Raw genomic sequence first — 14,194 nt, forward strand, 5'->3', positions numbered from 1 at the left:
CAGCCAAGCAATAAAAGAAAAAAGAAAAAGATCAACCCAGCTGAAACCTCCTTCCCTCAGTAACTGTAAATCCTCGAGTTTAGACGTGGACGAACGCGTCTCCCCCGTCGCCGATTCGGTTTTCTGCTCCTCTTCTGCTCCAGGTGTCCGGTCCGATGCCCTGGAGGAAGGGGGGAGGGGGGGGGATTCACAGCCCCTTATGATGTAGTTCTGGGAGTTGAAAGTGGATTATATTTGTAATAGCTCTCCCCTCCCCCGTATACTGTATTTTTCCTCTTTAGCGGTGGCTGAGCTCAGAGGCTTCTTCCTCGCTCCCTCCTCCTCCTGCTCTGAAACACAAACGGAAACTGTAACTCATCTACTTCCTACTAAGAGAGTAACAGAAAATACAGAGAGCGAGAGAAACAGCGACAAGGCCCCAAAGCAAGCAACTGCCATAAATGCAAGCTGCTGCTCCTTCTCTGCAAGGTAAAGAAGCAATTTCATGTCGTGGAAACAAACATGGAGCAGGAAGCTCACTATTAAAGGAGACATGTCTGTTCTGTTGGTTTGGGGCTTTTATTGAAGATCAGGTTTTTCTTCCCGGATGAGTAGTTTGCAGCCTTCTTTTCTTTTTCTTTTTTCACATTTGGGAACTAGGAGCATTTCCCTCTCCCTCCTAAAGTACCTGTTCCATGGATATAAACATTCAGTAATTTCCCCAGCCCAACGGCTGTGTTTTTGCCTTTGATAGATTTTCTGAGAATTTTGCCATAATCATTTGTTAACATGTTACATACAGCACATTATTTACCTACATCCACAGCTTTGGTACTTTTACATGATTTCCCTCCTCTCTAGTAGCCATTGCACCGCTTGCCCCCAGTTCGCAGGAAAAGGCAGACGGTTGCATTTTAAGACTATGATACAACAAGTCACTCATGTGGGTTGAGTTACTAGTCAGTGGACATGGTAGTCCTCCTGTGCGGCGTCAATGGCACCACAGGACACACTCTCAGGTTAAAAATCATATTTTTGTCAAGTCTTGTTGTAGCCATGTTGGTCCCAGGATATTATCAAGACAAGGTGGTGAGAGAGACCAGCTTTCAGAGCTCTATGTAAGCTTGAGAGCTTGTGTCTCCCACCAACAGAAGTTACACCAATGAAAGATATTACCTCACCCACCTTGTCTCTCTAATATTTGTATCAAGGATGTTTCTTTACCAATGTTAGCATCTTAGCTTCTTATTAATAAAAATATACTTCGTACTTACATGGCATATCATGTTCAACATTAATCCTCAGCACACCAGAGAGGCATGTATTATTCTAATTTTACAAACAGGGAAGTTGAGGCAAGAGATTCAATGTCATGTCAGAATCTAAGGCCAGAAGGGGCCATTATTGTAATCTTGTCTGATATCCTGCGTATCACAGGCTATAGAATTTCACCCAATAATTCCTGCCTCAAGACTATAACTTCTAGTTGAGCTGGACACTTCAACCATGAATCTAGTGGGAAAGCCAGAAGTACAATTCAGAATTTCCTGATCTCTGGCATGAACCATTGAACCATGTTGGTCTCTGAGTCTTAAAACAGAAGGAATTTAAATTAGGTCCCTATCCCACAATAAATTCCACATGTCAAGACTGGATGTTTTTCTAAAAGATATGCTCTAGCACAACCAGGAGTTATGGGCTTGATGAAGGAATCACTTGGTGAAATGTTATGGTCTGTATAAAATGGAGATCAGATTAGGTTATCATAATTGTCCCATCTGGATTTAAATTCCATGAAGCTATGAATGGATGGGGAGACTCTCATGCCCTGACATAGCCCCATTGAGCTTATTGCAGAATCGAGGTCTTATTTTTCACCATTTATGTTTGTTAAGGCTTTGCATTTCACTCAGCTTGGATAATAAAAGCAGATTAGTCATTTTTGCTTGCTGGTTCTCCTGCACTTGCACAGCAACTGCAATGTTTATATTATAGACACTGCCATATAAGGTTTAAATCCAAACATGCCATGATCCTACAAGCTGATCCAGGTGAGCAGATCTCTGCACCTGCACAGAGTCCCACTGAAGTCAATGGGACTTCAGGTGGCCCAAAGGTCCATGCATGTGGAACAGCTTGCAGGGTCGGGGGCAAACAGTTTTTATTGAAGTCTGAACAAAACAAAAACATTTCTGTTAATTTTTGTGGGGAAAAAAATCAAGAATTAAATCTTGACCCTAAAGTACATGGTAGTATCCTAAGAAGTTACAAAATTAAGGCTTCAATTCTGCAATTATATCTGCATGTTTGTAGGTGCAAGGACCTAGCTCCCACAGAGCTGACTGCTGAACTGGGGCCTTAATCTTGAAATGTGATTTTGAGACGCATTTGCAAGAGAATCTTTGAAAAGGAGTTATTGTTACTGAACAGATATTATGTATTCACGTATACAAGCTAACGTTAAATGGGATATTAGCTACTCAGTTTTTTAAACCTCCAGCAGAGATTTGTGGATGATGAAATATTACGTAAGATGCAAAGTGGAGTCTCTCAAGTAAGATAGACACCCAAAGCTGATTGGTAATCATACACAAATTTTGGAGATGCAACTGAAAAATGTCATAATTAGAATTTTACTAAATTAAAGGGCTGGAAAATTTTCTTTGATTTTATCCTTCATTTTTTACAGCAACAGTAAAATAAAGCCTGCTACTTAGGCAAATTAAAATAATTTTATTCCTCATTACTTTAAAAACAGCAATAAATAATGAATGCTATTTAGTCAATATAAAAGATCTACAATACAAGGGACAGTTACCTCTTAATGCATCATGAAAGGGATACGGCCATAATCATTATCAATTAATTGTTAAGTAAAACATAATTCTCGGTACTGTACAGATATCAACAAAGACAGTTGGCTCCTAATGAGTTTACAGGGCAATGCTCTGAACTTGCAATTTGTTCTGGACAGGTGAACTGCTATGCCTGTGTGGACTCGCATTGACTTCAGTGGGTCTACACATGAGTACAAAGGTTCTCCTGTACGTAACAAGTTGTAAGATTGTGGCCTAAGGCTCTGATCCCAGGAACATTTACACGTTTAATTTTTACACGTGTAGGTCCCAATTCTACAAACACTTACACACATGTTTAACTTCACAACAATGAGTCTTACACCCTTACCTGCAGCGAGTTCTGCATGGAAGACCCGTGCGCACACACAGGCATGTTGATTACAGTGAAGATCCACCACACACAAAACTCATGGCAGTGTTAGGGCATAATTCATACAGTTAAACATGCGTGTGAATTTGTGCAGGATTGGGGTCGAAGGCATTTAAGTCAATGGTAAAGAGAACCCATGTGGAGCAACTCACTGGATTGAGGCCTAAAAGATAGACTCAGAGAAGATAGGATGCCCTGGGAAAGCCAGAGGAAGCAATTTAACTTTTATTAATAAAAAATATTAGAAATAACAATTTATTAAAGATAGACATATCTTTACTTCTGCCTTAGCATCTGAAATTCTTAGAACAAGGAACTTTTCAAATCTAATCTTGCTCTACTTTCCCATGTACATTTGCATTTTCTAATGATAATATTATTTAGGCTGTAGTGGGGGAGGGGAGTGTTTAAATTACAATATTATTGGCTGAAATTTAAAATTGCATGAAGACTTTTTTTTAAAAAAAAAAAACCCTCCAAATCTGGGATTTGGATCAAGCTGAAAGTGCTGCAACATGCGATGCGATATTCAATACAACACACAATCTGTTCAGTACACTTGTCAGATAGCATTCAGTGGTGTATATTTTTAGTTGTTAATTGGATATTGTGTAAAATTAATTAAATAATCCACAAATAAATTACTTAATATGCTATTGTGTGGTGACTGTTGGCATGTAGATAATACATGGTTGAATATGGTCCGTTAGGGATAGCAGCCAAAAATAGTGATTCAGCAGAGAAAGTAATTGTAACACACACAGAACAACGTTCATAGTTTACAAGCCCAGCCCAGCTACAAGGGGCTTGGTTAGAGGGAGTTTCCCATATTAGTTTTCCTGGTATGAGGTCCTGGCATGGAAGGTCCAAATAATATACAGGAAGCAACAAGGTCATAATCTTGTAAGCAAATATTCATGCAAGTAACTATCCACATGAGCAATCCTACTGAATTGATTAGTACACGTGCGTAGTCCCACACTCATGCATAAATGTTTGCATGATCAGCACCACCCAAATCATCTAGCCATAGGCAGCTCAATTGATTGTATCTGCTCTGGTGTCTACTGTCTAGCAATGATAGTGGCTATACAAGAGCAGAGCAGAAAAAAGGATACTGGATTTGTTAAGAAGCAGGAGCAAGCAAAGTGTGATCAAGGACAGTGGATGTGCCACCAAAAGTGACTTTAGGCTGCCTGTGTTGTCTACAGCTGGGGGAAAGAGTTCCCAGTAGCCTACACTGTGTTTGGGCCCATCCAATTCAAGTGTTTTATTTTAACTGTATTTTACCTTTGAGGATCTCTTAAATTAAGGGACTCTTCAATCAGGCTTAGGAGGATGAGTTTTTAAATCGCCCATTGGTGGTTGGTTATGGGGACATGAAAGTAACCCCAACTTTTAATAAATTATTTTTCTAAAATAAACCCATACAGTAGAATTTATTAATCCTCTTACCTGATGTAACGTTCCCTCAGTATATGCCCTATTGCTGTGCTAGTACACAGCTGGGTCTTTGATTTCCCTAGGGGGAGGGAGGCTGGCTGCTCTCCCCTTTTATTGGGGCTAACAAGAAGCCGCGGTAAGTCACCACCTATGTTATGCCCAGGGTCTACTGCCAATAGCTGTGGGGTGATAAAAAGGAAGTCAGAGGTAAGCCAGCAGGTTTATTTAGGCTGAATAGTAAAGCATTTAGGTATTGCTTCTTTGAAATAGGCTTACCCACGGGAAAAGATTCTCTGCATCATTATTTCCCATGGTGATATAAGTACTGTCTTTCACTTGTGTGGTGTCACTAATAAAGTTTTCCCTTATAAGTTAGTCAACTCATTCTGAAAAGTGACTGTTGAAAACGGAATTATGGGCTTCTATAGTTAATGTCAACAATTTCTAGGTGAAATGTATTCAATTTATGAATGAAAAGTTGTTTCTTCGGTTAGTGTGAAGAACCCAGCCTGGGATCTACTAGTTAAGTGATGTTTTTCTCTGGTCTGTGTAACATCACCACTAGGCCCCCTATTAGGTGTTACTTGTGTGATTAAAGTTAAGTTTGCAGAACTGAAATCTTAGTCAGCTGCTGGAATATATGACTTGATGCTGGTATTTGTTGTTTTTTGACAAATCACTTTTTTAAGTATTTGGTCATCTTTATAGCTGATTTAATATGAATAACTGACTTGAGAAATAACATTTGTCAACATCGGACAATATTTTCACTGCTATTCAACCAGCAATAATCGTTAGGAGCTTGATCCTGTACACATGTAGACTCTACTCCTGCAAACCATTAAGCCAGTACATAAGGGAATTTATTGTTGTCACTTTTCCTGGGCTGTAATTAGAACTTCATTATCTGTTATTTTGATAACTCAACTTTTTAATATTTTAGGCATCGATCCTCCAATGAGCTCTGTCTTTGCAGAATCCTGCATCCATGTGGAGTCCCATGGACTTCAGAGGGGTTTTGCATGGGCAGCAGGAATCAGCTCACACAGTTACCCTAGTGCTCTGTGCCTGAAGGCCATTAGGTACCTTGTCCAAAATTAATTAAACAATATTCACTACAGGCAACATCTCCCAGACAAACTGCTGAGGTAGGGCTAGCGCAGGGCTATTGTCCTAATTGTACTCTGTAGTCACTGGTATGATTAGACAGATTTTTGTTGAGCTTCAGAACCCTATGTGCTTGCATAATAGGAGCAGTATTGCCAACCGCAGACATTTAAAAATCATGGGTCAAACCCCAATCATTAGATTGGCTTAAAAATCATGAGATTTAAAAAAAAAAAAATTGGATTCTCTATCTTTACCTTCTGTTTTTTTAGTTCTTAGGTTACACTTTAGTCACGTTATCAAGCTCTTTTCTGCAACCATGACAGCTAAGGGTCTTGGATATTCACATGACTCAGGAAGCAAGGGCTTTAAGATTAGTGCCAAGTATCATGTTTATCAATTGCAATAAAATAAGGAGAGTTGGTGACGTGCAGGAGATAGCAATTGTTACTGTCGTGTCCAATTGATTGTACTTATGGTTTAATATCGGACTCCATACAGAATAGCTTCCTAAATCCGAGGTAAAATATTTTTACCAGAATCTGTCTAATGAATATTTTATGTTCCTTTTTTATGGTTTAAAATGCTCATTGTGCCTTTTCTTCTAAGTCCATATTCTGATTCTGTTACCACTGTCTGTGTATCTCCATTGGAGTTATTGTGGATTTACACCTTGTTGATTGACCTCAGACTCTGGACATGTTTTCTGACTGCTGCAGCAGTTCTGTGTCTCTCCAGCTGCCTTCATTGCCCCCACTTGCTTTCTCTCTCTGTTTCCAGAGCCTGGTCTCATTTTCTCTCTTTGTATAAAAATTCTATCAGTAAAAAAATGAATACAGAATTTTAAAATGTTTTCTTAAGATGATAATACTTTGTTCTCATGGTTCTCCTGTCAGTCTCCTGTGCATATGGAAAAATGGTGCAGCAAGATTTTGTGTGGTGAATAAACATAATATTGGGATTAGTATTTAAGCACAAGATGTAGATTTAGTTTAAAAAAAAATCACGTTTACCTCCGAATTTCCTAGCGTACCTCGTCTTCTGTTAAGCCCTGCAAACACTTATGCACTTGCTTAATTCAGTACTGCCAACACCAAATGTTCAAAAATCATGAGATTATTTAAAAAAAAAAAAAAAAAGTCTGAGGTTCTTTTGAATTGCCTTCTGGTTTTCGGGCCTTTAGATTTCACTTTTTCAAGCTTTTCTCCACAATCAAGAGGGCTAAAAAATTCTTAACCAAAAAAAATAATAAAAAGCTCAGATTTTCTTTATTCACAGGAACTGGCACTTTAAGAAAAATACCAAATGTTCTGAGACTTAGAACATCACGAGAGGTGGTTATAATAACTTTAAGCATATGAGACATCACTTGGCTCTTCACATGCTTAAAGTTAAGCACAGGCGTAAGCGTTAGCAGGATTGAGGCCTTGGACTGTATGTTCCTTGGGGCAGGCACTCTTTCTTTCTATGTGCTGTGCAGCACCAAGCACGTTCTTGGTGCTGACCAAATAATAGTGTGTGGCCCAGAGGTGCCTATTTCTGTATCTCTCTGCTCTATGCCCTTTTGGCCCAGTGTCTTTATTCATTTTATTCCTTCTCAAGACTGCACTGTCCCTGACATTTGCAGGCTTTCTGTCTGTACTTTGTCCCACAGTCCCACCACGCTTTCGACTGTCAATAGCCAGTGGTTCTTCACAACCATCAGGTTTGAGTATGGTGTTATGTGACATACTAATGGTGCTGTGGTAGTTGCCCTGTGGGGGGAAATGGCAAATTAAAGCAGACATACAAATCATATACGTGGCAATGATATCAATCAGAACCAGACTATTTGAAACTTGTAACACGCTTAGAATGGAAGGTCCCAGGGCCCTGAGACTGGCAGTTGCTGCTTTGCTTTATATACATATGTGAGTTTTAACTGTATTTTTGAAGCGCATTTAGTCACCGTACTCATGTTCATATATACCCTTTTAAGAAACACAGCTGCCTGACAAAAGCAGCCAGAGAGACAGCCTTGAATTGAAGCTTTCTGTCTATCACAGAACAGGTACTCCACAGGACATGTGTGAGGGTGCACGCCCACACTCTATGGGCTCAGCCAGCACTATCCAGACACACTTGTAAGATTTGCTGTGCCCGGAAGGAGAAAGCTTAAAAAGGGAAAGCCTGCCACAGGAAGGGGATGTGGCTAGGGCAAAGGCCTTGGAGAAAGTGGCCTACAAGGATAGAGCAGCAAAGAGGAAGACATTTGCAGACTCTTCTTCCGCTGAGACTTCATGGACCAGGTATAAAGTGGGGGGTAACCAGAAAGAGGGGCTGGAGGCAGACCCTAACCCTAGTCAAGGACACTAGAGCCTGCAGATAAGCTGAACTCCAAAGGGGTGACCAAAAGATTGCCTGAGAAACTGACCATCTTTGCCTTTCTTTTATTCTGATTCTCCCTCTCCCGGGGACGGAGAGGGGAAAGAACCTTTTTGTTTGGAAAATCCCTTGTATGCCACAAGCAGGGAAGGACTCTGTAAGCAGCCCAAAGGGTCCCTCACCCACCTCAAGTGGTGAAGAATGCGGGCATAATTACACCTGATACAAGGGTGTTTACTGAGCTTAGCAGTTCTGAGCAAGATGGAACCTGAGCAGTGGTGTAAATGGCTAGCGGACATGCGACTGCAGCATGGGGCTCAGCAGCGACAGTTCCAGCAGCAATTGCTGCAGCAGTGGGCTACCCGACAGCAAGTTCCAACCACACAACAGCAACAGCTGCTGAGGGAACTGAAGACCCAGCAGCAGGAGTTATACAAGGAAATGATACAACAGATAGTGTTGGTCCTATACCCCCCACAGAGTACCAGTGGGTCACACTTCCGCTGAGGTGGGTCCCCCACCTGTACCTGTGAAGCTAACCAAGATGGGACCAGACGATGATCCTGGCCTTTTTAGTTACATTTGAGAGAGTGGCACTAGCATCTCTGTGGCCCTCTGAGCAGTGGGCTTTTTAGTTCCACACTTGGCTGGTCTGGCGCAGGCAGGCCTACCGTAGCCTGGACTTAGAGGAGGCTAAGGGCTGTAAACAAGTAAGGTTTGCCATTTTGGACTATTTGGACACTCCTGAGGGAAACCCATTGGCAATATTTTGATCCAAGATCTACCCCAAAAAGGCCAGACCCCGGATAGTAGCGCAGCATTTGAGGCGACACCGTTGAAAGTGGCTCCATCCAGAAGACCTTCTGGGGCCCAAGTAGCTAAGGCAATTGTGACCAAACAATTAATAAGGATATTACCAGTAAAAGGCAGAAAGTGGTTATTACAGCACTGCTCTGGGACATTGTCAGATGTGGTGTGGGTGATGGAGGACTTTCTGGAATCTGAGGGATTGCTAGAGACAGAGTCCCCCAGGGCCTTGGCAGTTCACAGGATGGACTGGAGTGACACCCGGGAGGGTGACCTCAAACCAGTAACACCTACTCTGAGGAGTCCAACCCTGAGGGTGTCCTTCCAGAAGGTCAGAGAGCCCCTTAGACCATGGGAAGTCCAAGGGAGTTGGGCTCACACCCACCACCACCAGTGGGACTGCCAAGCACCTCAAACAATTGAAATAGAATCTGTAGAACAGGGTTTGGCCACTGCTCCACGACTGAGTTCACCCCCAGCTAGGAAAAGTACAGGCAACGCCAGCCGGATAATTGGCTACTCCTGTGGGCAGACAGGACACGTGAAACAAATGCCCTTTTTTGGAAAGTGGATATGCCTAGGGCTGGACAACAGAAACCCGCACACGGAAAAGGACTCCCTGCTAAGTTGATGATACTGGTGATAGTTCAAGGACTCTTGGACTCCAGCTGTAGTCAGACGGTGGTCCAAGCCTCCCTAATAGGAGAGGACAACACTCATACAAAGTCAGAAGACCCTGAGGAGGGAACATCCTGAGCAGTATGATCATCGATCCTTCAAGGGACAGAAGAGGCAATCAGTCCGGACCTGGAAGCTCTCTTGTAGGGTGGGAGTTTAGTGCAGGAACAGAGAAATGATCCTACGCTGAGTCATGCATATGACCAGCTGACTTCCGTAAATGGGGAAGTAACAGAGTCTCAGCGGGTCAAGCAGTATCCGCACTTTGTGCTTGAGGAAAAAGCACCTTTATCAAATCAAAAGGGATCAGCAAATTGTGATAGTGAAGACAGAACTGCTGGTGCCGCGCAAGTATCACTAGACAGTGTTGCAGCTTGTGCACAACATCCTGTGCACTGGAAAGAGAGATGACAATGGCACGGGTACTAGTCCGGTTCTGCTGGCCTTGCATGCATCAGGAGGTGTGGGAATACTGTGCCTCATGTCCGGAGTGCTCGCTAGCCAGCAATGACAGGACTCTGAAGGCATCTGTGGTCCCTCTGCCCTTGACTGAGATGCCCTTTGAAAGAACCTCTGAACACTGTCACTGTCAGGGTCTCTGGAAAGAACGGCATCAGGGCACAGGTACATATTAGTTATTGTGAACTAAGCAGCCAGGTATGTGGAAGCTGTTCCTCTTCATGCTGTGAAACCTACAGTGATAGCCCCAGAGCTCCTGAAGCTCTTCTCATGTGTGGGATTTCCCCACAAAATAGTAATGGATCAAGGGACTAACTTCGCCTCCCAGTTGATGTGCAAATTAGGCTCCCTTCTGAAGGTCGTGTCCCTGAAAACCTCAATGTACCACCTGCAAACAAATGGCCTAGTGGAGCAATTTAATGAGACTCTGAAGAGAATGTTGAGACACTTCGTTAGTAAATACCCCAAGCACTAGGACCAGCTACTCCTGCCACTCCTGATTTCCCTAAGGAAGGTGCTGCAGGCCTCCACAGGGTTCTGTCCCTTCACGTACTCTATGGCTGCCAACCACAGGGAATTCTTGGCCTTGTTACGAGAGGGCTGAGAGGAACAGGGCATAGGCAACTTAAGTGCAACCCAAAAAGTCTTACAATTAAGGGAATGACTCGGGAATCTAGGAGTATTTGCAAGAGAGAATTTGAGAAAGGCCCAACATACTCAGAACAAAATTATAATTAAGGGGCACAACTACAGACCTACCTTGATGACTGGATCATTCTGTGGCTTCCTCAGCTGAGTCAAAATTAATGGCCCAGTGGCAGGGTCCGTTTGAAGCTGTTAGACAGGCAGGGCCAGTGGACTATGAGACAAAACTGCCAGGTAGAAAGAAGAAAACTAAAATTTATCACGTGAATCTTATTAAACCTTGGAAGACAAAAGAGGCCCTGCTGATAATTCCCTCCCTCACAGAGCCCAAATTAGGGCCCCAAGTACCCAGTGGCCAAGAACTGACACCAGTGCCTGTACCCCTGCACAGAAGAAGCAACTCCTCCAATTGACCAGTGACTTTGGAACTGTATTTCCTCCTCGCCCTCCGCGGGGGAACACATTCCAATGCCACCTAGAGATCACCTCTGGCCAGCTAGTCAGAGAGAAGCCTCTACCATTCCCATGGAGGATGTGGGACACATATGAGCAATGCTGGAGATGAGGATAATTAGGAAGTCCATAAATGAATGGGAGATCCCTATAGTTCTAATTCCCAAACTGGACAGTTTGGTTTTGCATAGATTTCAGGAAGGTTAATTCCATTTTGACATTTGATGCCTACCCGATGCCAAGGGTAGAGGAGTTATGGGACCAGCAAAGTATCCGAGCACTATTGACCTGACAAAAGGTTATTGGCAGATCGCTCTGTCCCCATCCTCACAGAAGAAAACTGCTTTCGCAAACTCGTTCAGGTATTTCCAATTCGACACAAGGCCTTTCAGCGTCCATGGGGCTGCCGCAACTTTCCAGCTTATGAATAGGATCCCCAGTCCGCATCATCAGTATGCTGTTGCCAACCTAGATGATGTTGTTTACAGTCCTACTTGGGGAGACCATCTACAGCACTTAAAGGCAGCGTTAAAAGCCCTTCGAGACACAGGTCTTGCAGCCAACCCCGCAAAATGTTGAATAGCCACGACTGAAATAACCTATTTGGGGTGCTGCATCGGGGGAAGCCTTATGAAACCAGGAATTGACACAGTACAGGTCCTAACGGATGCCCAGTTCCCCAGAGAAGTGAGGCATTTTCTTGGCCTGACAGGGTATTACTGGAAGTTTATCCCCGGCTTCGCCTCATTCGGAGCCCTCCTTACAGACCTCATAAAAGGCAACAACTCAGAGAAGATCCGATACAGTGGGAACAGTGAGGAAGCTTTTAACGAGCGGCAAACACGACTGTGCCAGATGCCCTTGCGCTTCAGCCCTTATTGTTTTCCCCCCATGAATTCATATTGCACACAGATGCCTCAGGTGTCTATCCCAGTGCCATGCTCTCACAGGACTTCAGAGGGGAGGAATACCCAATCCTATGCCTGAGCATGAAGCTCTTCCCTAGAGGAAAAGGTCTACTCAATTGTTGAAGAGGAGGCAAATTAGTGGGCGGTGGATTCTGAGCAGCCCCTTCTCCCTGACCACAGATCAAGCCCCCCTATGTTGGCTCCATATCATAAAAGACGCGAACCTGCGTATAATGCGATGGTACCTTGTACTACAACCCTATAGTCTCAAAGTGCAGCACTGGGAGGGAAAAGACCATACTAGTACCGATTTCTTTTCAGCAGGAAATCAGAGACGAAGATGACCAGACTTAAGATGGCCTTTCCAACTTGAGGGGTAGGATTGTGAGGGGACATTCTCAGAGGAAGCTAATGAGCTCTTATGGGCTCAGCCAGCACTAAGCAGACGCACCTGTAAAGGTTGCTGTGCCTGGAGAGATGAAAAGGAAAGCATGCCACCGGAAAAGGGGCGGCTAGGGGAAGAAGGCTGTGCCTCAGAGACAGCTGGCGACAGGGATAGATCAGCAAAGAGGAAGACAGTTGCAGACCTGCTGCCCCTGAGGCTTCATAGACCAAGTATAAAATGGGGGTGAGCAAAAAGAGGGGCTGGAGGCAAACCCTAACCCTGACCAAGGCCACTAGAATCTGCAGATAAGCTGAACCCCAAAGGGGTGACTAAAAGACTGCCTGAGAAACTGACCACCTTTGCCTTTCTTTTATTCTGATTCTCCCTCTCCCAGGGGACGGAGAGGGGAAAGAACCTTTTTGTTTGGAGAATCCCTTGTATGCCACAAGCAGGGAAGGACTCTGTGAGCAGCCCAAATTGTGATCTAGTGGGGACTCCAGGGGGCCCTCACCCATCACAACATGACAGTGAGTGGCATTTGAAAGACACTGGCAATGTGCTTTAACCATGTTCTGGAGGGAGCATCAGTGGGGGCGTGATGGGGTGTTCAACCCACACTGGAGAAGAAAGGGTTAATGGATGCCTCATGGGCCTGCCACCCTGGCCCAGAAAGGAGCAGTTGAAGGTGAATCCTCCAAGCAGCCTAAGGAGGCTGTGCAGGAAGCAGCCAATCAGGGCTTAGTGGGCTCACATAAAAGGGAGCTGCAGGGCAGATCAGGGTTAGTGGCTGCTGGGTGCTCAGGAAGTGAGGACTGTGTCCCTGAGGGGCTGAGAACTGGTAGCACCTTGGAGAGAGTACTTGCTGGCAGAGACCAGGGGAACAAGAGGGAGCTCCTTGCTGGCTGCTGGAACTTGCTGGCTGAATGCCCAGGGAAGAGGGCAAAGAAGGTGCTGGTGCTGTGGGGAAGTGGCCCAGGGAATTGAAGCAGCAGAGACAGAGGTTAAAGAGATGCAGCAGGAGGCTGCTATCCACAGGGTTCTTGGGTGGGACCCAGAGTAGTGGGTGGACCCAGGTGTCCCTCCCACCCCACCCCGCTTGCCATTGGGGAAGTGGCAGGATACTGAAACCTGTCAGGATTTGGACTGTGATACTAATTCCCCTCCTCCCGAAAGGGGATAACTGCAGATGGTGACATGGCTGGAGGGCTGAGTCATGAAGAGGACACTATGGTACTTGGACTGAGTGAAGTCTGCAGGCGGAGAAGATGACAGGAGTGGCGCCACCAGAGGGAGTACTGGCTAGCAGAGCTAATCCCTGTGATGACCAGCAGGAGGCGCTGCTGTGGTGAGTGGACTCCGTCACAAGGGGTAAAATCGTAGTATGGGTTCCATGACCCATTTGGTACTAGGCAATTCAACAGACCTCTGCCAACAGGGTACCCACTTTTTTGTGTGCCTGTGGATACCAATCCAACTGGAACTGGAGTGAAGTCACCAAGTTACAGCATATAAAAAAATGAACCATCATCAGATAGGGATGACTATCGGTCACTACATATTTGGATTGTTTTTTTTGCTTTCAGTGGCTGTTTGATGTTGAAGTCACTCTTTGCTTGTTAAACGCAGGGGCATTTTTATAGACTAACACGCCCTGCCAAATTTGGTAAGAATCTTAGCGGCCACAGCTGAGTTGTAAGCACAAAATAAGATTAATTTTTTTTTTTTACATGCAATAACT

The 14,194-nt window shown here is 44.3% G+C and overlaps 1 protein-coding gene across 1 annotated transcript in view; it reads left to right on the forward strand.

The window, feature by feature from the left end:
- The first annotated feature begins 387 nt into the window (after positions 1-387).
- LOC102947325 (tubulin delta chain) overlaps positions 388-14,194 on the forward strand; it is a 52,813-nt gene continuing 39,006 nt past the window's right edge. The window contains exon 1 of the mRNA XM_037891283.2: positions 388-468. The gene's annotated coding sequence lies outside the window, so the exon portion shown is untranslated. The remainder of the gene's footprint in view (positions 469-14,194) is intronic.

The sequence above is a fragment of the Chelonia mydas genome, chromosome 2, assembly GCF_015237465.2.
Source record: "Chelonia mydas isolate rCheMyd1 chromosome 2, rCheMyd1.pri.v2, whole genome shotgun sequence".
Taxonomy (NCBI): domain Eukaryota; kingdom Metazoa; phylum Chordata; order Testudines; family Cheloniidae; genus Chelonia; species Chelonia mydas.